General features: G+C 32.5%; 1 protein-coding gene across 1 annotated transcript in view; it reads right to left on the bottom strand.

The window, feature by feature from the left end:
- LOC136989542 (uncharacterized) overlaps window positions 1-25,973 on the bottom strand; it is a 116,849-nt gene that overhangs the window by 11,049 nt on the left and 79,827 nt on the right. The window lies entirely within an intron of this gene.

Raw genomic sequence — 25,973 nt, 5'->3', positions numbered from 1 at the left:
CAACAAAATAAATTATTTACAAACAATGAAAAACTCTTTTACAGACAAATTAATAACAAAGCAAACACTGATACACAGCACAGTGGCACACCAACAGAAGAAGAACTCACAACATATTGGTCTTCTCTTTGGTCCAGTGCTGTCACGCACAATGCTGATGCAGGCTGGATCGAGGAGGAGAACAGAAACTTGCACAACATACCAACTATGCCCTGTGTTGAAATAAACATACATGATTTCCAATACACTGTTAACAGAACACACAACTGGAAGACACCTGGTGTAGACAACATTCACAATTTCTGGTACAAAAAGTTTACATCACTGCACCAGGAACTAGCTAAACATCTAACACACATCATCATCAATCCACAAGACATGCCAAATTTTCTTACTCAGGGCATCACCTACATGAAACCTAAAAACAACAATACCACAGACCCCACACAATACAGACCAATTACATGTCTTCCAACACTCTACAAATTATTGACATCCTGTATTGCAAACAAAATATACAAACACGTTGAAGAACACGACATTCTAACAGAACAACAAAAAGGTTGTCGTAGAAACCACAGGGGATGCAAAGAACAGTTACTCATAGATTCAGTCATTCTACGGCAAGCACACAGACAACACAGAAACATACACATGGCATATATAGACTACAGAAAAGCATTCGACAGTGTTCCACACAGTTGGCTGCTACATATTTTACACATGTACAAAATACATTCATCACTCATTGCATTCTTTCAAAACACTATGCAGCACTGGAGAACAACACTACATCTCAGGGCCCATAACACTTCCATACAAACAAACCAAATTTTTATTAGGCGAGGAATTTTTCAAGGAGATTCCTTGAGTCCTCTCTGGTTCTGCTTAGCCCTGAACCCATTATCCAACATGTTAAACAACACGCAATATGGTTACAATATCAGACACAAAAAAACAACACAGTTTACACTGTCACATCTCATGTACATGGATGACATAAAACTTTATGCATCTACACAAAAACAACTTCATCAACTCCTACAAATCACACATTCATACACCAAGGACATACAAATGGAATTTGGCCTAGATAAATGCAAAACAGTTCACATAGAAAAAGGAATCCTGAAGAAAGAAGATTTTGCACTTGGAAATGGAGACATTATTGAATCCATGGAAGAGGGCGAGTTCTACAAGTATTTAGGATTCCAACAGGCCAAACTAACAGAACATACACAAATAAAGCAAAGATTAATTAAAGAATACCAAAGTAGGTTAAATGCTATTCTCAGAACACAATTAAATGAAAAACACACAGTTAAAGCAATAAACACATATGTCATCCCAGTACTCACATATTCTTTTGGAGTTATACATTGGACTCACACTGATCTTGAGCAACTCCAAAGGAAAACAAGAACAACACTTACTAAGCATAAACAACATCATCCTAAATCTGCCACACAAAGATTAACCCTTCCACGTAAAGATGGCGGACGTGGCCTGATTGACATAGTTAACCTTCACTACAAACAAATACAGTCACTGCGAGAGTTTTTCTACAAAAAACAAGAAACATCACAATTACATAAAGCAGTAACTCTAGCAGACTCAAATAACACACCATTAAACTTACACTCACATCATATGGACACAACACAACATATAAAAAGCATAGACACCATTAAGCAATCGTGGGCTCGAAAGGCACTCCATGGCAGGCATCCTTACGATCTGGCCCAGGATTTTGTTGACAAAACTGCGTCAAACAGCTGGTTAGCTCAGGGATGCCTCTTTGGGGAGACGGAAGGATTCATGATTGCCATACAGGATCAGGTCATAAATACTAAAAACTACAGAAAACACATACTCAAAGATGCAACACTCACAAATGACACATGCAGAAAATGTCACGTCATGCCAGAAACTATACAACACATCACCTCTGGTTGCAAGCTCTTGGCACAGACAGATTATTTACACAGACATAACCAAGTAGCAAATATAATACACCAAGAGCTTGCAAAGAAACACAAATTAGTAGACATCCACGAACCATACTACAAATACATTCCACAGACAGTATTGGAAAACAACACGCACAAAATGTACTACGACAGAGCCATAATCACAGATAAAACAATTTACCACAACAGACCAGACATCACACTCATTGACAAACACAATAAAATCACATACATTATAGACATATCCATTCCAAACACTCACAATATACAAAACGCATGCACTGAAAAAATTAGCAAGTACACAGAACTCGCCCAGGAAATAAGGCATCTGTGGAGGATGGATAGGGTGCTTATTGTACCTGTTGTTCTCTCCTCTACAGGTGTCATACCACACACACTACACAAAAGCCTGGGCACATTAGAATTGAATAGAAACACATACATCACACTACAGAAGGCCACTATATTGAATACATGTCATATTGTGAGAAAATTCCTGAATACAGACACACACACTGATACACTTCTTTAATTTCTGTTTTGGTTACTATGCCTTGACTTTGGTCCGGCATAGTACTTAGCCACCGGTGTTAACCGAGTATATCTAACTTAACCCAACATAATAATAATAATATAAAAGTTATTTTTTTAATAAAATCGCGTAAAAGATGGCACCACACGCAATTTTAAATTTGCGCTAATGCGTCTTCGTGTTTCTAAATATTAATTTTTTGCCGGAAAAGTTATGCAACTCGTTGCCGATTATTAAAAAAAAATAAAATAAAATAAATGGACTCGAACATTAACAAAAGGACTGGTTCTTATCTTGGATTTTAGTCGAGAGAATTTCATTAATAGAAAATATCAGCTAAATATTTTAGATAGAGAATGATAGATGTTACGTAATGGCTATAAATAAACTTTGCCTAATGACGATAAGAATTGAAGATTGTTACGACCAAGTTAGATAAGGGTGAAGAGATTGTTTGTTCTCGATAGCAGTGGTTAATAATTGATACGATCCTTCGATACAATCAGAAATAACTTCTAATAAAAAAAGGAGAGGACTGAGTACGTGTTTTGAGAATGACAAGGATAGGAATTTGATAAAGTAGGTTTGTTAGTTACTTTTTCTGATTTTGAATGGATATAATTGGAAGAGTATGGATCCATTCTGTTTAATCAAATACTACGTAAGCCTTTGTTCCATTCCACCATTATAAGTGACACACGTCAATCTTTTACTGTATGTTCTGGAAGAAATTGTTCGAATTTTCTTGATTTTTGGGCTTTAATTTTGAAATTGCTGATCTATACATTCCTGCTTTCGGCTGTCTGCCCGTCTGTCCTTTGTTAATATCTAGAATGGTTGTGGATAGATGAAAATCGAGACCAGATGTGGAAAGATTAACGCCCGATTAATTAATTATATACGAACTTTCAGTCTGGACCGGAAGACACTTGAATTTTTAAAAAGACGAATGTAATTGCAGCCCTTTTATTAAACACTTTCTCCTGTTATTTACGTGATAATTTAGTTTATTTTTAATGTCTGTAGTAAATCTTTACGTTTTGTTTACCCGAATGTTCACTTATCCCAACAAAACTGTGGAAAAGCACAGATCGAGATTGATTCGATAAAGATCGATACCGGAGTAGGTCTAAGATTTATGACTAAAAGTCCATTATATCGAACATCTACCAACGAATTTCTGGCACGAAAAATTGGTTTTTCGAACTATACGTTAAAGAAATCTTTTCTAATTGTTTTCGTGCCTTTTAGGGGGAAAAAATTCTGGCAGTCCTGCTTGACGTTGCCGGCACTCGAACGGGAGGTTACCAGGACCATTAGCAAGATCATTTTCAAATGTACTAAGATAGAAAATTTAAGTAATAACAAAAGCGTTAAAGGAGTCATTGTCATTAAGTCCGATCCACTTCGAAGTGTGACACGTGACCTCCTTCTATCTCTCCACCCCATTGAGTTCGTTTCTTCGTCTCTACCAAATCCTGAGGTGTTAAACGAAATAGATATCTACATACTACACACATATAAGCATACACACATACACATAGCGGGAATTTTCTCCTATTCTCCTAACCCAAAAAAGGATGAGGGAATTCTTCCCTCATCCTTTTTTGGGTTCAGGAGTGTCAAAACGTGGAGATTGCAAATAATTCCGACACAATTACAATACTTTTCCGTATTATATACGTAACTGGCGGAAAATTAAAAGTAATTGTTGCCTTAAAAGAATTCATTTAAAAATTTAATGATAAATAATCACGTCACATGAGTAGACGGGGAGAGACTCGCTATTTATCGTTCTATTCTCGGTAATATCGAGTGTTACGCTCGGATTGCCGTTGCTTTATGGAAATTGTTTACGAATCTCTAGTAAGGTATCAATCGAAAGCTCTTACAGCTCTTACAGAAAAATGATAATCTCCATTTAATATCCCAGCCTAGAGATAGTTACAGTATCAAATGGCATCTCTTTAGAAGATAGGTTTATAAAATAAAACCCCTTGTTTAATTATTTTCGACACTTGTCTGACGTAAATTTACATATATACACCGTAGCTTTATTCAGTATTTTCTTTAAAATCCCACGTAGATGGAGGTGTCGGTTGTTTTTATGGGCACTGCTATCCTATTGTTGGAGAACAATGAAAAGATAACATCCATAAAGCTCGAGAGGACACGTGGAAGTCCGTCCCATTGTCTTATCGAACTTAATGGATTGACCAGCTCCGTACATCGACTCCCCTCCCTATTCGTGTCGTTTCATTGTCGTGGATTACAAAGGTATTATGAATGAACTTTGATCGATCATGAATTTGTTCGTGACATGATGATTCGCAGGTGTAATCGAATAAGACTTCAGAACTACTATTGTTTTTAACGTGCCTAGTCGTGTCAGTAACTGATAGCTTTTCAGTTTATAATTTAAAAGTTTATGCTATATCAATATAGTTTAATCAACTCGGGATTTTGACGAGGTTGGTGAGTGGTGAGGTCGACTTGGGAGAAGGTGATATAAACAATGGTCTTACGTTTAGTAACTAAAATCTACTGTACAGTTATTGACTTGAGTATTTACAATAATGAAACTGCGAAATAACCAATAGAAAATTGCTCGGGCTTAAGTTTAGAAAGGGGTTGCGAGTGGTGACCTGACGGTAATTTTCTTGGGTATTGAAAAATACTCATGTCTAGTTTGGTGAGGACACGTCGAAGAGTATAGATCACTTTACATAACAAACATACATAAAGTAACAGGGAATGGACTTTAGGGATGGTTGGGGGTGGGGACTCCGATGTATTTTTCCTACAATATCGAAGAATATTCATACTAAATTTGGTGCAGTTACGTTGAACGATATAGAACCTCTTGCTTACAAGCGAACATACATGCATACATATTTTGGCCTTTATGTATTATAAATAAATAAATCTGTTTAATTTTTTGCTTTATCCATCAATCCGTCCGTTTGTCTGAACAGAACTTCCCACATCTACAAAGCTTGAAAGTTTTAAGCACGTTTGAACGGTATAAAATTTTATTTTCATATACCGGTAATCTCATCTGTTTATATAAGACTTGTGATTTATTGTGATAAAGCGTTTTTCTGATCCTTTAAATTTGCATAAATTTAGATGGATCCGAAAATATTTACCTCGTAAATCGCATTTTATCAGAAAGTATCATAGATGATAAGTTATTTCCTTCCATTATTACGAAATGAAGAAGATACTACTGTTTTCTAACGCACTTGCACAGTATTTAAACACCTTATTTATTATTAATTGATAGCAGGAATCCGTCTAACTTCATACCAAACCTTATCAGTAGCATCTTTACAGAAATATAAGCTTCTAATTATATTATCAAATTTATTAACAATCAAGAACTTTGCATTTCTTTACAATTCTCCTAGATGGTATGTGAAGAATCTTTACTTAAATTTAATTAATTTAAAATAATAAATCATTATTTTTTATTATATTTAGAACCGATTATTTACATTATCAAAACTAAATATCGTATTCTTCTTCAACGTGGACGAAATAATTCACAGAGTATCTGTATTTGTACGATATAAAAAATCGCTCCCTTTTTATGATCTATTTATTATTATATAAACTTATACTAGAAATGAAATAAATGGTGAAATGGGAGTTGTATGAAGTTTTATTATCCGTTCTGTTTGGAAAAAAAAGGAGCAAAGGATGATATTTTATAAAGTATATCATCGAACCGAATGTTAAGCGGTGTAACTATTGATTATTTCCTGTATTATAAGTAAGAACAGTCCGATCCAAATGTACAGTTCCTAAACGGTTTTTACGTCTCCGAAATATTTTATAGTACGTTGTAATTTTGTCAGTATAGTACACGATTGAATTGTAATGAGTACTTAAAAATGAAGTCAAATTGACACACTCGTTACAAAGATGCACGAATTAAGTCAAAATGGCAGAAAAGTATTCATTTGTCACAAAAATAAATTAATAATTCATGCATAATAAACAGTATTTTTTATAATTTATGCAACTGATTTTAATTTAATTTAATCTAACAATTAAATTCTGACTTTAAGCGATATAAATACATGAAAGTTGGACTTTGAGGAGGAGTGAGGGAAAGAAGATCGCCTCCATTGAACTGTGGTCCGTCATACAATTGTTTAGGACTGCCAAAAGTACTAAGCGTTCAGTAATGGAACAAATCAAGTCCAGCCGTTCTCTGCAGACACTGATCTGTAGACAACAGATGTCATATTTCGGTCACAGATAATGGAGTGCAAAAAGTGATTATGTTTGAGTAAACTGCCGGCATAGACGAAAAGAATATGGCTGAATGGAATCGAGAGCATTTGGGGCCATGTCTTAGCGGAGTTACGAGATTTTGTCCAAAACAGGTGACTTTGGAGGGCTTTTGTTCGCGGAATTTTCGAGACTCATGTAACTGTTCTAGTCTGTTCTAGAGATTAAGGAAGGACAGACAACAGACGACAGAAGGTGAAACTTTAAAGGGAGATAATCTTTATCAAATCTAATGTTTAAGATGGAATTCTGATCTGTGCGGAGTTTCGAGAGGTATAAATCCCGTATTTGTTACAGAAAATGAATAGAGACATCTGATTTGACATAAAATAGATAAAAACGTTTTGAAAAAGCCAGAATTATGTATATATTTTTGAAATTTGTGCAAGTTGATTTAATGGAGTAAAATGTCATGTTCCTTTTGGTTGTGAAGAGAAAATGATACTAAACAGAGCGATAAAGGGAAATAATAAGAACAATTCTTGAACTTGCAAGAATCGGAGGAAAGAAAGGATAGAGGAGAAAAAGACAAGTAAAAGTTTTTTGGCTGTTTTCCCGAATGCACGAAGTGTGAAGTAAGCAAAACACACTTTCTGGTCTACTGCTTATCTATAAAAAGCAACTGTAATTTTTTCGAAGGGGAAACTCGATACAATTGTGTGATTCTCTCTTCATCTCTATCGTGAAAATTTCAGCTTATTTTTACTTTCCCGGTTGTTATACATAACAGAGGGAAAGCAAGGGATGGATGAAAAGTGACCAATATTTTTAAATTTTGGAAGCTCGATGCAAAAAATTTGCAGGGCTTTTTTCTGTTAGTGTGTTTGGAAGGCACAATTTTTTCATTCAGTTTCAAGCTTAATAATTCTTGTGTCCTTTGTCGAAAATTTCTGAAATTTTACGGAAAGGTTTGGGTATTAGGGGCATCGTTGCTGTTAAAGTTTGGTGGTTAAAGGTAGACGTGGTGGACGGGATTATTTTTAAATTTAGCGTGCGTAAATCTTCTCAGAAAGACATTAATCTGTTCAGCAATTGTAATTAACCATCCGGAAAAATTCGTCTGTAATATTAATTAGTGATAACTTGCGTGAAATAACGAATTATGAAATATAAGAAGTGCAAAAGTTGCGAATCGCTTATAATTCCGAGTTGAAATAGAGTTTGTGAAGTCTCATTACAGTTTATTATGCACATATCTACAAGAATTTAAAATTTGGAAGTAAATATATTGCACGAGGAAGTGTAGTGTGTGACGTGCGAGTTCAACTCGCGAAAGCCATTAGCAGCATCTGTTTCAAATTTGTCTTTAAAGATATATGCCAGAAGTATATGCCAGTGTTTAGCTTTAAGCAAATTAAAATAACCTTTAACTCGTGAGCTGTTTTTGAAGATTTTCTTTACGAAACACACTTTAAAATGTTGAAATTTAATCATCTTTTTCTCGTGGAATATTTTACGAAATAAGCAAATATTTTTCTTGAAGCAAAGTTCGATATAGAAGCAAAATAATAAACAAAAAACATTAAAACTAAACAGTACACTCAACTTCATTAGATGCATCTATATTAAGCTACACACCTCAAAACACCTCATTAGATGCATCTATATTAAGCTACGTACAGTCACACCTCGATTTAACGCCAATTATGGCGCTAAATCCAGGTATGACAGTACATAATCGCTCTGCCATTCGCCTCTGATATTGGAACTTAATAGAATGCGGTCTAGACTCGTGGAAACTGGCCCCTATTTAGGTATTAGACACGTGAAGAAAACCCGGAAAACTCCACGTGGCCACCCTCTGGCGAGGACATAGTAATAAAGTCTTAACGTATTGTAATCGATACCTAAATACACACAATACAATAGAATGAATAAACACAAGACGTACAGTACACTTAGTAATTTATATCTGCCGAAGGAATCTCTATTTAGTATTTAAAGAGAAAGAGTCCGTTTACGAGCGCGGCAGTATTTAGGAGGGTGCTACATCGGGGTTTAATCGTAGTGGCTTTTTATCCGCCTGTATCCCTAATCGTCATTAATATCGATGCGAAATAACACAAACAACATTAATCTAAAGATTGTAAAGCGACTATTCTATTTTAAAATACATTTATAAAAAAATATATATCCAGGAATAGTTTTAAAAAGTTTTCTCCAGTGGAGATCGTTATCTAGAAAATAAAATGGAGCGATGCTTTTGAATGACAAAATGGAAAGCGGTTCTTTCCACGATAAAGTAGGAAAAAAAAGAAAGAAAAAAGAGAGAGAAAAACACAGCGGGGGGAGTCCAAAACAACACTTTTGGATGGAAGTGACATTATCGAACACACAATGGCTTAATGACAGCCTGTTCGGTTGTCTGGAATTCGAGTAATACAACATTACCTGAAGCGAAGATATCCAGTTTTGCAAAATATTGTACCTCCCTCTAAGATATTTTCTATTTTGTTACAGTACAATACTGTTAATTCTTATCGAAAGAATGTCTTCTTCTAGTGATTTTCGTACAATCTAAATTCCTCACTTGCGAACACAATGCCATAGAATTTTTATAATTTTCTGTCATTCTTTATGCAATTCTCGTTTGAATTTCTGGAAGTTTTATTTCGAAATTAACTATGCCTTTTTGTAAGAATTTATCTGTTAATTACGCTATTGTAATAAATATGTTTCCTAATATATAGAAAGGCTCAAAAGTCCGTGTTTTATTTCGTGCGAATCTGAGCCTGGAACAATGTGTTTTTTACTTACGAAATTGGTGGTTACACCATATAAAGGTAACTTTTACACGGTTAACACAGGTTGGGCCTGTTTTATTTCTGGAAACTTTTGAGAAATTAATATATTTCGACTTTTTTTTTTACTTGATTGGCGATTTATATTAAAATAGAAATTGAAAACGGTGATTAAGAATATTAGTTTCACGTATGGAGACTGATTACTAGTGACGTTTTGCTGTAACAATCTAAATACCGGCCATTTTCCGCACTCGACGTTTATTCAAATTACTAATTGGTCCAGAAAGTAATTAGCAAACTAATGATATTTATCGATTAATGTACGATCGTTTATTGGTGAGGCTGTACTGTACCACTTTATGGCAGCTACACTGGCAACAAAGAGCTAACGTGTGTAACTTATAACTCACGATTTATGCTGTGTTAAACTGGATTGCGTACTTTTGCCAGTGTTAAATCCTACCAAATCAAATTACGAAAAAATTCCTGACACATTTATGAAATGTGATATAAGTAAACAGCGTTGGGTGGATCTCCTCAAATGTATATATCATCATTTACGAAAGGGCAGACAAAACAATCTGCTGGCTGGATATTGCAATTCCCAACACAAGTCGCTAAGACAATTGCGAAAATTTCCGGATTTATTGGCTTTATGGTATCGAAGTAAAAGATCAGTAAAATACCCGAATTATCCACAGAGTATTACGTCAGAATCTTGTAGATGGTGACGCCAAAAATAAAAAGGAAATTCTCTAAAAAATGGAAGACAAAAAAAACTTTTAAATGCTGCACCAATTTCGTCACGCTCAATGATTCATCTTTTGTTTCCAATCCGCTTCCTTCTGCGATAGTTAAATAATATAAGGGAGGAATATACCTCGGGTCATAGTCTCCTTGGCGTATTGTAAAGTAGGTTCTTCGTCCATAATAATCATCGACATCATTAAAACGTGATGGCGTGTGGCGAAATTTCTTGCCTTTTCTAATTTGTTTTTTGTTTTTTTTTCAATAATGAAAAAGAAACTTACTAATACGAGGTTTTCTGTGAGAAATTTTCCTTTATTTTGATTTATTTTAACGATATCTCAACGAATCTAAAACGGAGTGTTTAAAAGTCGGTTAACAGCCTGTCGGTTGACGGGTGTGTTTGTGAATACAAAACGTAAAGTAAAATTTGTAAAATCTCGCTTTTCTTCTATTTAATCGGTGGGTAATTTTACTAACTGGTTAGATGTTTTTCTTTTATAATATTGATACAATTGGGTACAAAATAAAATTGGATGCGATTGGGTACAAAATAACTATCGTCACAATTGCTAATTGTCCTTTGACCACTCTGCACTATTTAAAATCCGTTATATACGGATACAGGTCAGCATAAGAGAGTTTTATAAGATAATATGTTTTATAAGGAGAAAAAGAAAGAATTGCAAGAAAATTTTCTATCAAGATATCCAGCTTCTAACACAAACAACGACAAGTCGACGTTAACAAGTTTAGCTCACCGCAACATCAATAACTCGAGTCACGAACGAATATTTCTCCAAAACCAAAACGGATTACGTGATAAAGCGTGAGTCACGAGGTAATTCAGTCACGTGTTCACTTTAGAAGTGGGGAAATGTCAATACTTTACTTACCGACAACATAAAAGCTAATAACAATAATTAGGCTATATATTTAATATCGAAAAATAAATAAATAATAAAAAAAACACTTCAAAAGATTTGAATATTTTCTGATACTTGTCGCAGGTAACGATCGCATCTCGCTGCCCACCATCCATTACCCAGTTGAATTTATCATACTTGAATGATGAAATTTATACTGACAAGTTGAATGATGAACTCTTCAATAAGAAAAAATAAAATAAAAGTTCCGTTTCGAGTGAAAGAACGGCGAGTTGCTCGCTCCTCTTCGTTAAAAGTATCGAGTACGAAAGGATAAAAATGCAAAGTTTAAAAATTTAAATGCGTTTTTTTTTGTAATTTTTAATGATATTCTTTTACAGTTTCCAAATTTAAAGAATTATCTCGGCTGAAGATGATGAAGAATGTAATTTCTCGTAAGTAAATACAATAAATTCCCTCAAGTTCAGATAGAGGGGACTTATTCTTTTGTAAATTTTTACATTCAACTTAGAGGATTTTACTATATTATATACACGTAAAACAATTTTAATGATATAAGTACAGAAATACCCTTCATTTGAACATCTCTATTTCATGGACAGCTCTTTAAATAGGACTCTTTCAATCGAAACCGATGAACAACTATAATAATTTACATATTGTAGTTCCTTCTGTCTGGAACATTTTTGCAAATTGGACACATTAATATAGAACCAATACCGTCAACTTTATATATAAAACAATTTTAATGTTATACAGTAAACACTACAAAACCCCGAAGAGCCACACACGCACGTCTAAATTGAACCCCCGTATCCTGGACACCTCTATAAACTGGAGACGTTTATACGGAAACACTGCCCGATTAGACAGGTTATACCATAGCTAGTTATCGAGTCACGAAAGTAAAATAATTTAATTTCTAATTATTACTAAAAAATAAATAATAAAAATTCCACTTGACAATTGATTAAGATGCATTAGGAAACCGATAAATGATTAAACGCAATAAAAAAGTCAAAATTATTGCGTGTTTAAAATTTATGAACGACTTCAATTCGCTTGTCAAAGGGAGAACATTTGAATTTTTATAGAACTGATTAAGTTAGCCTCGAGGTTCTTCCAATATTTCAATTTTATTTTCTTTTATTTTTTTCGTCTTTCTCTCTCTCAAGAATCGAAATGAAAATATCGGAAATTTAATTGATGAAGTCTCTAAGAAATTTTATAACTTACTTTTTAGTAGAAAGAATCGAGTTTATTATTGAATATCGTATTAACAATACCAAACGAGTCTGGAATTCGTTAAAATCCTCGACACAAAGATGAAATTTGAGTTTCTTTATTAGTTTGCAAAGCGCGAGAGTTACTTGATGAACTCATACCCGAAAAGGATGAAGAAAAAATCAACTAAAATACTAATTTGAAGTTTTATCATACAAGAAAAAATTAAACTATTTTTCTCATTGTTCTTTTTTATATATTGTTGACGTTTTTATTTTTCTATGCTGTGTTGGAATATAATTTATTGCTTACCTTTTTATTTATTTATCTGAAAATTTATAAAGAAAATTAGAGAAAATATAGAATAGTTATAAAGAAGATTAATTTAAAATATACCTGGAAAAATATGTCGTCCTCCGCTTTATACGTATATCAAAGCAAACTGATTAGAATGTTAGCGATTGGTTCAGAAGTAAAAGGAGGAGGAAACGGGCGTGTCTCTCTTTCGATTTTCCAACCAATCGTGCGATAACTTAACGTATATCGCACAGTAACACATATATTTATAAGTTCTTATTTAAATCCTTTTCCCTTTCAATTAAAATTAATAATTTATTCATATTTATTGTCACAGAGTTCACTTTTTAATAATTTTATTTGTATTTATATAGTTAAATGCTCGTTAAAGCATTTTATGTTTGAGTATTTTTATGCACATTGATGTAAAACTTCCTATTATCACACACATTTATCCATTTATACAATAAGTAATTTAAGTGAAAGTACAATTTCTGATTCCACACTAAATTATCTAGCTCAAAAATATACTGTGACGTTAAACTTTTTGTGAAACCAGGAATAGTGTCTTCACTTAACGGTGTACTGTACAGTATATCAACAAGTTACTTCGAATTAAGCACGGTTTTGTATTGATATTAGTGAAAATTTCTCGGTTACTTATTAAAAATGGTTACGTTCAGGTAATTATTAAAAAGTTTGATTTGTTTTCTTGCCTATTTCTCAGGCACGAGACACTTATCTTTTAGAATTCTTGCATTAAATGTCATATGCTAGAATCCATTTGATTTATGACATGTCTTATGGCCTCGATTGTTCTTTTCTGTAGATTACGTAATCTTATTTCAGGTTCTGCATTTCCTTGGTGTATTAGACACTGTCTTCATGCTCTGTTCTTTTCTCGTGTGAAGGGGCTACGTTCCTGTATATTACACAGGCATTGATAGCTGTCATGTCTATAACGTCATAAAATACAACAAGACGTCATCTCTTTCTGTATCAAATGTCAAAGTAACGAGATTTAGCGTAAAAGATCAACGTGAAAATGCTACAACTCGATTGCATTCAAGAATTCGCTATTTGTTGTTGAATTCCGAACTAGTATTGTAAAATTATAAGAGCACTAATCAACAGACACAGCTACAAAGAAATTGGAAAATATAAACAGGGCAAAATTAAGATCTGAACTCAGAAATATATAGTGTCGTACAGCGGCGCCCACAGACTATAAAAAGAGAGAGGGCACAAGCTCTAGAGTGTATACGAAAACCGACTTTCTGAAAAACTGGTTTTCGAATTTCAACTTTTCTACGAAGTAGGTTTTAACTGGTTTTAGAATTTCCACTATCCTAAGAGATATTTACAACTTATTTAATATTTATAAAATTTCAAAAATAAAATAAAATCGACCATTGTCTACACAAAACAAAAGAAAAGAAAGTGCTAGATTATCACATAAAACTATAAAATTTTCTCTATAGAAAACCATATAGAAAAACGAACAACAATGAATGCCTACAAAATATTATTTTATTTCTTATTTTTCCTAAGAGAATATGATTGTAGAAAGCAAAGAACGTCTATAGATCTGTTGCTCAACCGTGTCCTTATTTTGCACACAAAGTTGCTAAACTTCCACTAACTGAAAAACTGGACTAAGTTGATCTTGGAAGGGGACGTACACGAACGTCGCACTCGTCACCAGTGTTGCCAGACGTTTTCCGTTGTTGCAAGATTGAAGGGAGGGTCTCTCCATTGTAGGGAGAATTGGACGCTTTTGAACCGTAGGGGATTTTATTTGGTTTTGTAGTTAGTTTTATGAAACTTATTATTTAACGATATTCCCGTTTTATGCCAGAGACGATTTTGTGTCAAAATATTGATGCTTTTAATCAAATAATTAATTAATTTTTGTTTTAAGTCTATGCTCAGAAACCTCGTTTTTTCAACTAAAAAAACCTGGTTTTCAAATTATATAAATTTCTTTAAAAAACCGGTTTTTAAAAATCGACAAAACCTACCACAAGATATCAAAAGGGCAACATACATTACGCAAGAATCTTTAAAGTGATTCAATATGAGATCAGCGCTCCCACAAGGACGGCTGATTGCAATCGGGATTTACTTGGCCTTGTAAACAAAAAACATTCCTTTTTTTCAAAGCCAGGTTTTGGTAAACATACATGAAACAACAGACATATCGTTCATTAGTTTCTTTTATTTGCAGAATAGGCTTGAAGTCATGAATCTTCTCTTGTTTGTTGATGATTGAATTTGGGGCTCCCTTGGGGTTAAGAAAATGCAACCGAGACGAAAAGGGGCATGTACCCCAAGTGCTCCAAGTGCCCAATGTACGGGCCCCCTCGTGTCATAAATTTAACGATCTCACACCGTAAATGCTGTAATTATTAGATATATGTCATTATTTCAAATGTATATTTAATCATTTATGAGACATAAAAGGCCCAAAGAACATATCAATAAGGCATTTCACTTATTAATAAATTATATCATCGACGGGTCAGGATGACTCCAAACGGAGTATAAGGAATATCATAAAACATTTGATCTTAAATCACAGATTATTTTCATATTATTTTATATAACTATGCACGTGTTTTTATAACTAATTCTTACTTTCTCGTATTACGTATGATAGAGGGAAATTATGGCGATCGATTAAAAAATGTCCCCAAGATTTTTACATTTTTGGACTCGGGACAATGAAACGTCTGTCCAGAAGTGCAAAAAAATTTGGGGGTTGTTTCTATATGTATGGATTGGACGTTAGCGTGTGTAGAAGGGAAGAATCTGTCCACCGACTTTGAAGCTTACTAACTTCCGTGCCTTTTGTCGAAAGTTCCTGAAATTTTGCAGGAAGGTTTGGGTTTTAGGAGCATTGATGCTGTTAAATTTTAGTGATTAAAGGTCGAGGGGTGGGGTCGCGTGTCACATTTCGAGTGAAATAGGACTTAATGAAGACTCTATTCGTTATTAGTATTTACATTTTTTTTTAATATAAAACTTACCTCTACCCTGAAAATTAAGGTTTTTCCCCCACTCTATAATAATTATATAAAACGATTCTTTAAATAAAATCTTGTAACAGATGGCGTCACACACAATTTTATTGCCAAGAAAGTTACTCAACTGGTTGCTGGATTTTTTTTAATGTTTCGATTATTATTTGAATAGATGAGTTGGTAAAAAATTTTCAAAGATTTCCCTGTGTTTAGACCTGAAAAATTATTCCTCATGAATTAATTATAGTGTAACATAAAAGCATTTTAACCTGTTAAATATATAACTGTATTTTTTAGTAAACAAAAGCATTACAGTTGAATTCTAATGTTTAAATATTAATTCAAAAGAGAATTTTTCAAATGAGATTCTGCATTTTTTATGTTATTATTTGTTTCTTTATTTTATGCATTTTCTTTTTTATTATAATACCTTGTTTTTGTATATTTTGTAAGTACAAAGCTGGAGGCTGTCTTGAAAACACAGAGAAGTCTTATTTTAGTTCTTTTTTATCCATATGAAACTACAGTAAAATCAGATTAAAATTAAAAAATATTGCATAAATTTGTATAGACGCAGTACTTAAATACATTTTTGTGTAGTGATGAGTAAGCTTCCGATCTATTACAATTTCATTTTAATTACTGATAGAAGCAGAATATACTATTTAAATATATGTATTAATATATTTTTGTAGTTATTTAATGTTCAATTCACAAATTTTTAATAAAAATTATACATTAAAATAACAACAATATAATGCTTTGCTATTGCTTCTGAGTCATTTGTATAATATTTCTAAAAATGTTTTTATTAAATTATACATGAAAATTTAAATTTTTGTGTGTTTTTTACTGATAAATTCATTTGATAATTATCATTTAATTCATTTTTATGAAACCATATCCAGAAATCAATGCCTTGGAAGGGAGTGGGAGAATTTCTTCTTTAATTAAATGAAACTTCGTGGGAGATCTGGTTGGTTAATAAAAGAAAACTAAATGAAATAGATTTTTATACTTCAAAAATTTACTTTATTACAATTAATATGTGAATTTTGAAAATTTCTTTGAAAATATCTCTTAAAATTCTTCTAAAATCAGAAGAATTTTAAAAGAAATTACTTTTGTAATATAACCTCTATAATAATAAGCTGTTATTATATAAGCTTTATAAATACCAAACATTTACGAGAAGTATGCAATGAAATGTTAGTGTAAGGTATACTTTTTTGTAAAAATATTTTGTATTTTATGGTTAAAGTGATGGATTCTATCTCGAGAGGATCGAGAACCATTTTCTATACATTTACCATAGGATATTGTGGTCTGCTGTTTCTATTCGTGTTTTTATTTTATTTTTTTATCCTTCCTTCCCCAATCCCAATCCTTCGTGTCTGAGGTTTCGTGACGTAAACAATTTATATGCTTTTAGAAATGTATAAGGAAGAAAAATATATTTTTTTTTGTCCAGTAATATAAAAATATAAATTGAAAAGTACATTTTTAATTCGTTTCAATCAATTACTTGTACCAAAATTCTTGATTTATCGCTATTAATTTGTTAAGAGAATTAACAAATGTAATAATTGCTGGAAAAAATAATAAAATTTGCTAAAATTTCAGAGAAAATTAAATTTTTTTTTAATATAAAATGTTAGTATAAAAACTTTTATGTGATTCCTGTAAATAGATAGAGCAAAATTTTCTAATTTTTCAATTATTTTTTGCTATTTTTATCATCTTTACGAGATTTTACAAGAATATAAAACATTAAATAAGATGGATCTATGGTCAAATTAGTCGAGATTCCTGCGTATCTTGTAATAATATATATTTAATTTTAATAATTTACATTTTTTTGGCTAAAATTTTCACGAAAAGAGGAGGAATATAAGATATTTCTCAATAATTTTTATACTAGAAATTCTCGAAGAACATCAGACTTCCTTACATTATCTTCGTGACCTCTCTGGCACGCGACCTGTACGAACCTCAGGCTTTTACTGCACAATGGAAGTCAACTACACTACAAGAAATGTAGAAAGCATCGTCTAAACTCAAATACAATAGGAGCTTATCTATTGTTCCACCTTCAGATTACTTTTTTTTATTTTGACAAAGAGTTTCTTCAGATGATTATATCAATAAGTGGCTAGATGATTTCGGGTAAAGTTATGCTCGAGAATACTCATCAAATAAAAAATGGTTTCATTCTTTAATACAGGGTGATTCAAAATTCAGTTAGCTGCGTTTTGTTTTCTTTCTAAATATTTAAGAAACGTTACAATTCACGTATAATGCGAATTATAATGTAACATATTTGCGTATAAGATGCACCTGCACCCCCATTTTATACACTATCTTTGAGGATAAAGTGTTTTTATTATAATAATACAGGATGGTAGTTAACCAATTAAAAGATTAAACTGTTGTCTTATTCAACTACCGTATTTGCCGGCGTATAACGCGCAGTATCTTATGTTTAAGGCAAGAAATGACAAGAAAATTTGAGTTTGCTCTACACGAATTTTCAATTTTTCTGCACGTGATTAAAACCCAGAGGGGTTTGAACAGCTCTCAGACGTACTTTTTTAAATGCCGAAAGAAGTTTTGTAGGGGGAAAACGCGAATACATAAGTTGAGAAACAGGTTTTCTCAATTTTTATTCGAGTCAAAATCCTGTAAAGAAGCCGACGTTTATGCTTTCGTCACACCTGTTAAGTGTTCAATTCAACATAGAAGAATTTTTCAAACGTCTTGTTTATTACGGTTTGACGGTGCGTGTTCTAATCAGTCACACCAAACACTCGAATAATGCGAAAAGGGGTAATTAGTCTCTGGCAAAACATTCTTCGCGCTTCATTTCTCTTTTAAATAGCATCCTAATTGGCACTTAGATTTTCAATGAAGCTTAAACTTATTCCGGGATACCATCGTTTTAATTATAAGCAAAATTCAGATAATATAAAGCATCCTTCGATAATTAGTTGGCCCGATCGTAAAATAGCCGCTCTTCATTAGGCCTATACGTATAAACGGATAAGTGGATTACGATTATGGCATTTGGTATAAGGGTGGAATTTTGTTTTGTTATTCGGTAGAAGGAAGATAATTTTATAGTTTGATGATTACGGATGCTGTAAAATTCCATCGTTTGAGTTTACAATGGGATTAAAATTATATCCAATCGGCGTAAACCGGGTTTCGGAAAATCCAAAGTATGCAATGGGATCGTAAATTATATTTAAATTCCGACAATAAAATGAGTTGTGTGCAACGAGAATGCTTCTTAAAATTAAGAGGTAAAGTCGAATAATAAGATTCGACAGGGGTGCGAGTGATTATCCCATGTTCTGATACCAGAGGAGAAAGGTTAAAAGTTGATTTTTCTGATAAAAAATTGTATATATTTGTTTACTTCTATTAATTTGTCAATCGTTTCTACGTAGAAAATGGCTACAAAACGAAACAATTTAACTGTTGTTTATATAATGAAATATATAAACTAAATTATTCTTATATATATTATATTATATTAAATTCCTTAAACAGTAAATTTACATCAGATTAAGGAATTAAAAGTACGAATATTACAAAATATTTTAATTTAATAATTTTTAAATATTTTAATTAAATTTAATGTATAAACTTTCACTCTATTCGAATATTATATTGGGTGACAAGTTGTTAATAGAATTCATACGGACAATCCGTAAATGGACTTTCATTTTGTAGATTGAATTCCAAACAAATATGCATTTAGTAAAGCGACAAATTCAATAAAATTTAGTAATAAATCTGTGAATGTTATTACTAAATTTTGTAGATTCTTTTATATGACTAGTGCGAAATATTTTAATTATTGGACGGAGATATGTTTTATCTTAACAACGGTTAAGTCGGTAAGTAACAATAAAAACGAAGAATTGAGATACGATTTCAACAAAAGCATCTTTGAATTACAGTATTAATTTTCTTAATTTATTTTAAATTGTTATTCTCTTTACATTTTGAATTGTTACCCGAATTATGGGGCATAATTCCTAGGATATGAGCCTAATCTCATCATAATTAAGAAACATTATACGATAGTTTTTACAGGGTGGCAATAATTAAAGTTTCCTTATCCACAGTACTCTGTAGCTGTAACCAGTAAGCTGATTTGCCACCAAAGTTTGTACAAAGACTACCGAAAGAATGCGGAAAAAGATTTTGCCAAAAAAATTTAGTTCAAATACACAAAGCAAAACACAGTAAATGACAAAAAACAATCTTTAAAGTGACGTTTTAATCTGTTATTTTAAGCATTAGAAATAATTAACACCCGAACAATGGGGGGCACAATCCTTTCATCAGTAAACAGCGTCTGCAGAAGGTATGTTTCTTGTACTTTTCTGTAAACAGTCTCAAGCCGATCCGGTAAAGGATTTTTGGCAAAATTCTTTACCGGATCCTTCGCTTATCGTGTATACAAATTTTGATGTGAATCCGTTTATTGGTAACTCCTACAGAGTGGTCCAAATACGGAAACTTCAATTATGATCATCCTGTATACAAACCGACATAGAAATCATACTCATCAAGAAGGATGGCAAATTTCTAAATCTGTACTTGCACAAAAATTAAAATACCACTTTTCAGCCTAGTGAACATCAGAAATTTAGAAACGAGGACCCTCAAATAATATATAGTTTCATACCGAATTTAGTGAGCTTCATCTATATAAATTCATGGAAAATATGCATTCAAACAGTCTGAAACCACCATTTACAAGCTGTAAGAATGCTCCCGTCTTAGCGAATTTATACAGGGAAAGATCTTCAATTTTGGCAAGATTTGAAGATTACCAACTTCTAAACAAATTTATTAGATTTGAGACGTTAAAAGGGAAGAAAAACATCAATTAAAAAATGCTTAACAGTTATTAATTAGCGAAGATTTTGTAATTATAAACCAAAAAAGAAAAGATAAAGATTGGAGGATTTTATTCCAGAATGTAACTGAAGTAGTTGTACAGTACTTATTATTAATTAAGTGTAGAGGAAACTGCTTATTAATTTTAAATAATAACACCAATTGTACACCAGAATGAATCTTCGGTCTGGCCAACACAAGACGAGGCAAAAACTAGAATTAAAAGATGTCGGAAACAAAAATCCATTCTTCGTCTCCACTCGTTATTTACAAGATTAGAGAATGGCATTTAAAGAACAAAACGGCTTTAATTAATAGAATTCGATAAAGATAAGCTACAGAAGAGGGGGAGAAAAAAAGGAATTTTAATTATACACGCTGCATAAATTCTTCGCTTCTCCAATAAATATACTCATAAAAATGATCAAATTTGAATGCTGGCAAGATACTTGTCAAATATTATTTACATACGATTTGAATTTATTATCTATCCATCTGTGGCTACGTAAACAGATAAGAAAATAAATTAAATAGATGCACAGGGAAATAATAATGTATGCAAATCGAATGGAATTTAAGCTTTCCATTTTTTTGGTCGTTCGAAATGCTCGAAAAATAACCTTAAAATTTTATTTAAAATAACATTTTTATGTAAAATTTCGATAAAATATTATTATTTAGTATAGTATAGTGAATAATTTTTATTCAATTTCAATAGTTTTAGCATTGGAAGGTTAAGAACGAGTTGCTTAACTTTTCCTGCAAAATCTGGTGGCGCCATCTGTTATATTTTATTTTAAAAACTTTTATATTTTTAATTTTATAAAATGGCAAAAAAGCTTAATTTTGAGAATAAGGGTGGATTTTATAGTAATAACGAGTAAAATCGTCATTTAGTTTGACCCTATTGGAAATATGACACACGACCCCCTTTATCTCCTCACCCCTCGACCACCAAAATTTAATAGCATCGATCCCTAATACACAAACCTCCCTGTAAAAAACAGAAATTTTCGACAGAAAGCAAAGGAGTTAAGCTTCAAACAGGGTAAACAAAATCGTACCACACACACACACACTCACTCACTAACATACATACAGAAAAAAGAAATCCCGAATTTTTTGCATTTCTTGACGTTTCAAGGTGTCCTGAGTCTAAAAATGTAAAAATCTGGGGGGGGGTATTTTTTGCCCGATCGCCGTAATTTCCTCTGTTATATAGACCTATAACAGCCGAGAAAGTAATGAAGGAAATTAAAAACTATTTAAAATTTGGGTATAGTTTAATTTTTAGTGTTTCGAAAGGAGTTTTTAGGGAAGATTTTCTAGAGGAAGCACTTTAAAAAACGTATTGCGCATGACCAAAAATGAATTCGTTGAGGTAGGCAAAAGATGAAATTGGTCACGTGCTGTTTGAGTTTAGATTCGCGAAAAAGCTTTATGGTGTTTTTAAGTTACGTATTAACATGGAATATGTGAGAAACCAGCCAATGAGGACAGTGGTCAGAAATGTAAAAGATTTACATTCTGGCAAATAAAAGGAGGAATGGAGAATTAAACGGTGTTTATTAGCAAGTAAAATTTACGGAGAATGCTTTAAGACGTCGTCTAGGATAGTCAACCGTATTATTAATATTTAGTGTAGAGACAGCAGTTTCGATAGCTGGAAAACAAAGTAAAGAATTGATTTTCCCAGCACGCCTCTTTCTTCTATTTTAACATTTCTTGCACTTTAATCAATCACTGATTAACCAGCGATGCGAAATATAATTATGTTCGAATCTGTATTATTTATTTATAATTTGTTATCATTTGGAGCGGATACGATAACACAAGGATAACTCGGATAGTGATTGAAATAATAATCTCATCTTCTACGGTTAAGGATTGCATCAATTGAAAGTAATTAATTCGATCGGAGTAAAAGGGAAAGTATTGTACTGTACGTGCCATTTGTCACTTAATAATTGATTATCTTTTAATCGTGTCGAGTTAAACTCTGTGAGAAAATCAGCATAATTGCTTGTCGTATCTAATGAACTTATACTTTCCACAATTTCGTTAACACTGTAACGAATTTTCTAATTTGTTTCTCATAAACTCGTCTCCGCAATATATGGTGAAACCCCTACTTTTAGACCACGTAAGATAATTACCAATATACTGCATAATTTACAGCATAATGTAATGATTAATATACTGTACAAAGTAAAGACGAAAATACTGTATAACGCACATCATAATGCAATATATTGTATAATGTACAGCAATATGTCCAATGATCACTATACAGCTTAATGTAATAGCCAATGACTACAGTACAGTATAATGTAATACAATGAATAATACATTGCATAATTTACTATTATACGAAATACTGTACAGTATAATGTAGATTGTTTATTGGAGTGTGCAGTATAACGTAATAACCAACTACCAATATACAGTGAAACCCATACTTTGAGACCACCAATGATTCTGAGCAAAAGTGGTCTTTTACACGAGTTTCACTGTACAGTACTTGTTTCTACGTTTTTCAGACTGCTTCCCCCAAACTATTGTTTTACCGAATATAAATAAATTGTGCAAATGTCACTTACTGGGATAATGCGCCTTTTTTAAAAGCTTGGTTAAATGACTTTTGGGCCGCCCCTGTATGTAACGACGAAGCTCATTCCGGAATATTGTTGAGAAATCCAGCTGCAGGCGACAATAGTGGGTGTCAGAAATCGTAAAAGATTTACATTCTGGCAAATAAAAGGAGGAATGGAGAATTAAACGGTGTTTATTAGCAAGTAAAATTTACGGAGAATGCTTTAAGACGTCGTCTAGGATAGTCAACCGTATTATTAATATTTAGTGTAGAGACAGCAGTTTCGATAGCTGGAAAACAAAGTAAAGAATTGATTTTCCCAGCACGCCTCTTTCTTCTATTTTAACATTTCTTGCACTTTAATCAATCACTGATTAACCAGCGATGCGAAATATAATTATGTTCGAATCTGTATTATTTATTTATAATTTGTTATCATTTGGAGCGGATACGATAACACAAGGATAACTCGGATAGTGATTGAAATAATAATCTCATCTTCTACGGTTAAGGATTGCATCAATTGAAAGTAATTAATTCGATCGGAGTAAAAGGGAAAGTATTGTACTGTACGTGCCATTTGTCACTTAATAATTGATTATCTTTTAATCGTGTCGAGTTAAACTCTGTGAGAAAATCAGCATAATTGCTTGTCGTATCTAATGAACTTATACTTTCCACAATTTCGTTAACACTGTAACGAATTTTCTAATTTGTTTCTCATAAACTCGTCTCCGCAATATATGGTGAAACCCCTACTTTTAGACCACGTAAGATAATTACCAATATACTGCATAATTTACAGCATAATGTAATGATTAATATACTGTACAAAGTAAAGACGAAAATACTGTATAACGCACATCATAATGCAATATATTGTATAATGTACAGCAATATGTCCAATGATCACTATACAGCTTAATGTAATAGCCAATGACTACAGTACAGTATAATGTAATACAATGAATAATACATTGCATAATTTACTATTATACGAAATACTGTACAGTATAATGTAGATTGTTTATTGGAGTGTGCAGTATAACGTAATAACCAACTACCAATATACAGTGAAACCCATACTTTGAGACCACCAATGATTCTGAGCAAAAGTGGTCTTTTACACGAGTTTCACTGTACAGTACTTGTTTCTACGTTTTTCAGACTGCTTCCCCCAAACTATTGTTTTACCGAATATAAATAAATTGTGCAAATGTCACTTACTGGGATAATGCGCCTTTTTTAAAAGCTTGGTTAAATGACTTTTGGGCCGCCCCTGTATGTAACGACGAAGCTCATTCCTTAATTTTATCTGTAACTTTATGTAAAAACTACTCTGATTAATTGATTTTAATATTATATCAATATAATCTTTTAAAATAATAGGGCCTATATTTAATAAAGATTATACTGTATTTACATAAGAAATGCGCCCGTATCGAATATTTTTAAGTTGTAAATAATTCAAAATTTTATATTTACTTATATTTATTCTCTTATATCGATTGTCCTTCCGTTTATATCGCATATGCTTTCTTTTTTTTTCTATTTGTGTTCCGGGACGTACAGAAAATCGTTTTCTTCACCATTTATATTTTTGTTTGTCGCAGTTAATGCACGTGAGGGAAATCACTGCGATGTGTGGGTCCTTATAGGTGAATTTTTAACGAAAAAACTGTTTTTTTATCGTTAGTTTCTTCGACGTTGGCTAAACTTGTCTAGAAGAAAAGTGTAAAGTTTTTTTTTTTCAATGAGACTAGTTTGGTATTTTTCAAGAAATTTTTTAACTTTTAATGGCTTCGTACGCAGGCCTTTGTATACCTTTTTAAAAACATACAAGTACTGTACAAAGGCCGACATACGAAGCCATTAAAACTTAAAATTTCTCCCGCAACTTTCATTTTATCGATCATTAATTGAGCACATCGTAAGAGACAATTATTGTAGATATAAATTGTTTTAAGTTAAGAAATTTGAGGAATTTGACCAGGCAACTGCCAGGTCTGACCTCATATTGCAGAACTGGAAATTATCGTAAAAATCTTGGCTAGCGTTTGTCTGTCTGGTGGAAAAATCTGGGTATAATGGAAAGTGTGTTAAGGATGTGGCAACAGTGCTTTCGCGTCTCTTGCCTCTAAAGCCATTGCGTTGCAAGGTCCAAAAATTTAGTTTTTGGATGATGTTGCAAACAGTTTTTATACTTTCCCATATTTAAAATAAGCGTTACGCAGGAATAACACATTTTAGTTAATACTGTACGTTTACTGTATTTCGGGTGTTTAGTAAATATAGTTACACTACAGTATCTCATACAGTTTTCCAAGTGTAATTAGGTGCATTACATTTTATGCAATGATAGAATGAATGTGTCCATTTGTTTTCTAGGGCCTTACAGGTTAAGCGAAAGCATGTTGAAGGAATTGTTATAACACGAAGTATAGATTTTATAGAAATAACATAGCGATTTAATATAGAAATAATAATATTATTATCATTCACTATGACTATTTTACAATTTTCAGGGGTGTGCTGCGAGTGGTGACAAGACATGCAAAGACGGGTTTTAGATCTCGATATACTTTCTACTTTCTTAATTTCACGTTTTATGCCTTTTTTGTGACGTAACAAAGCGATTCATCCGATTGGTTCGCCGTTATGTGCAAGATGGGATTAACTGCGATAAAGATAACCGAAATTTCTGAAGAAGGTAAGTTTACACGGTTGCACTTTCTAGCCGCGA

Source organism: Centruroides vittatus, unplaced genomic scaffold (assembly GCF_030686945.1).
Source record: "Centruroides vittatus isolate TY-2023 unplaced genomic scaffold, ASM3068694v2 scaffold_654, whole genome shotgun sequence".
Classification (NCBI taxonomy): domain Eukaryota; kingdom Metazoa; phylum Arthropoda; class Arachnida; order Scorpiones; family Buthidae; genus Centruroides; species Centruroides vittatus.
The sequence above is the reverse complement of the archived record's forward strand: the minus strand, read 5'-3'. Positions and strand labels throughout refer to the sequence as shown.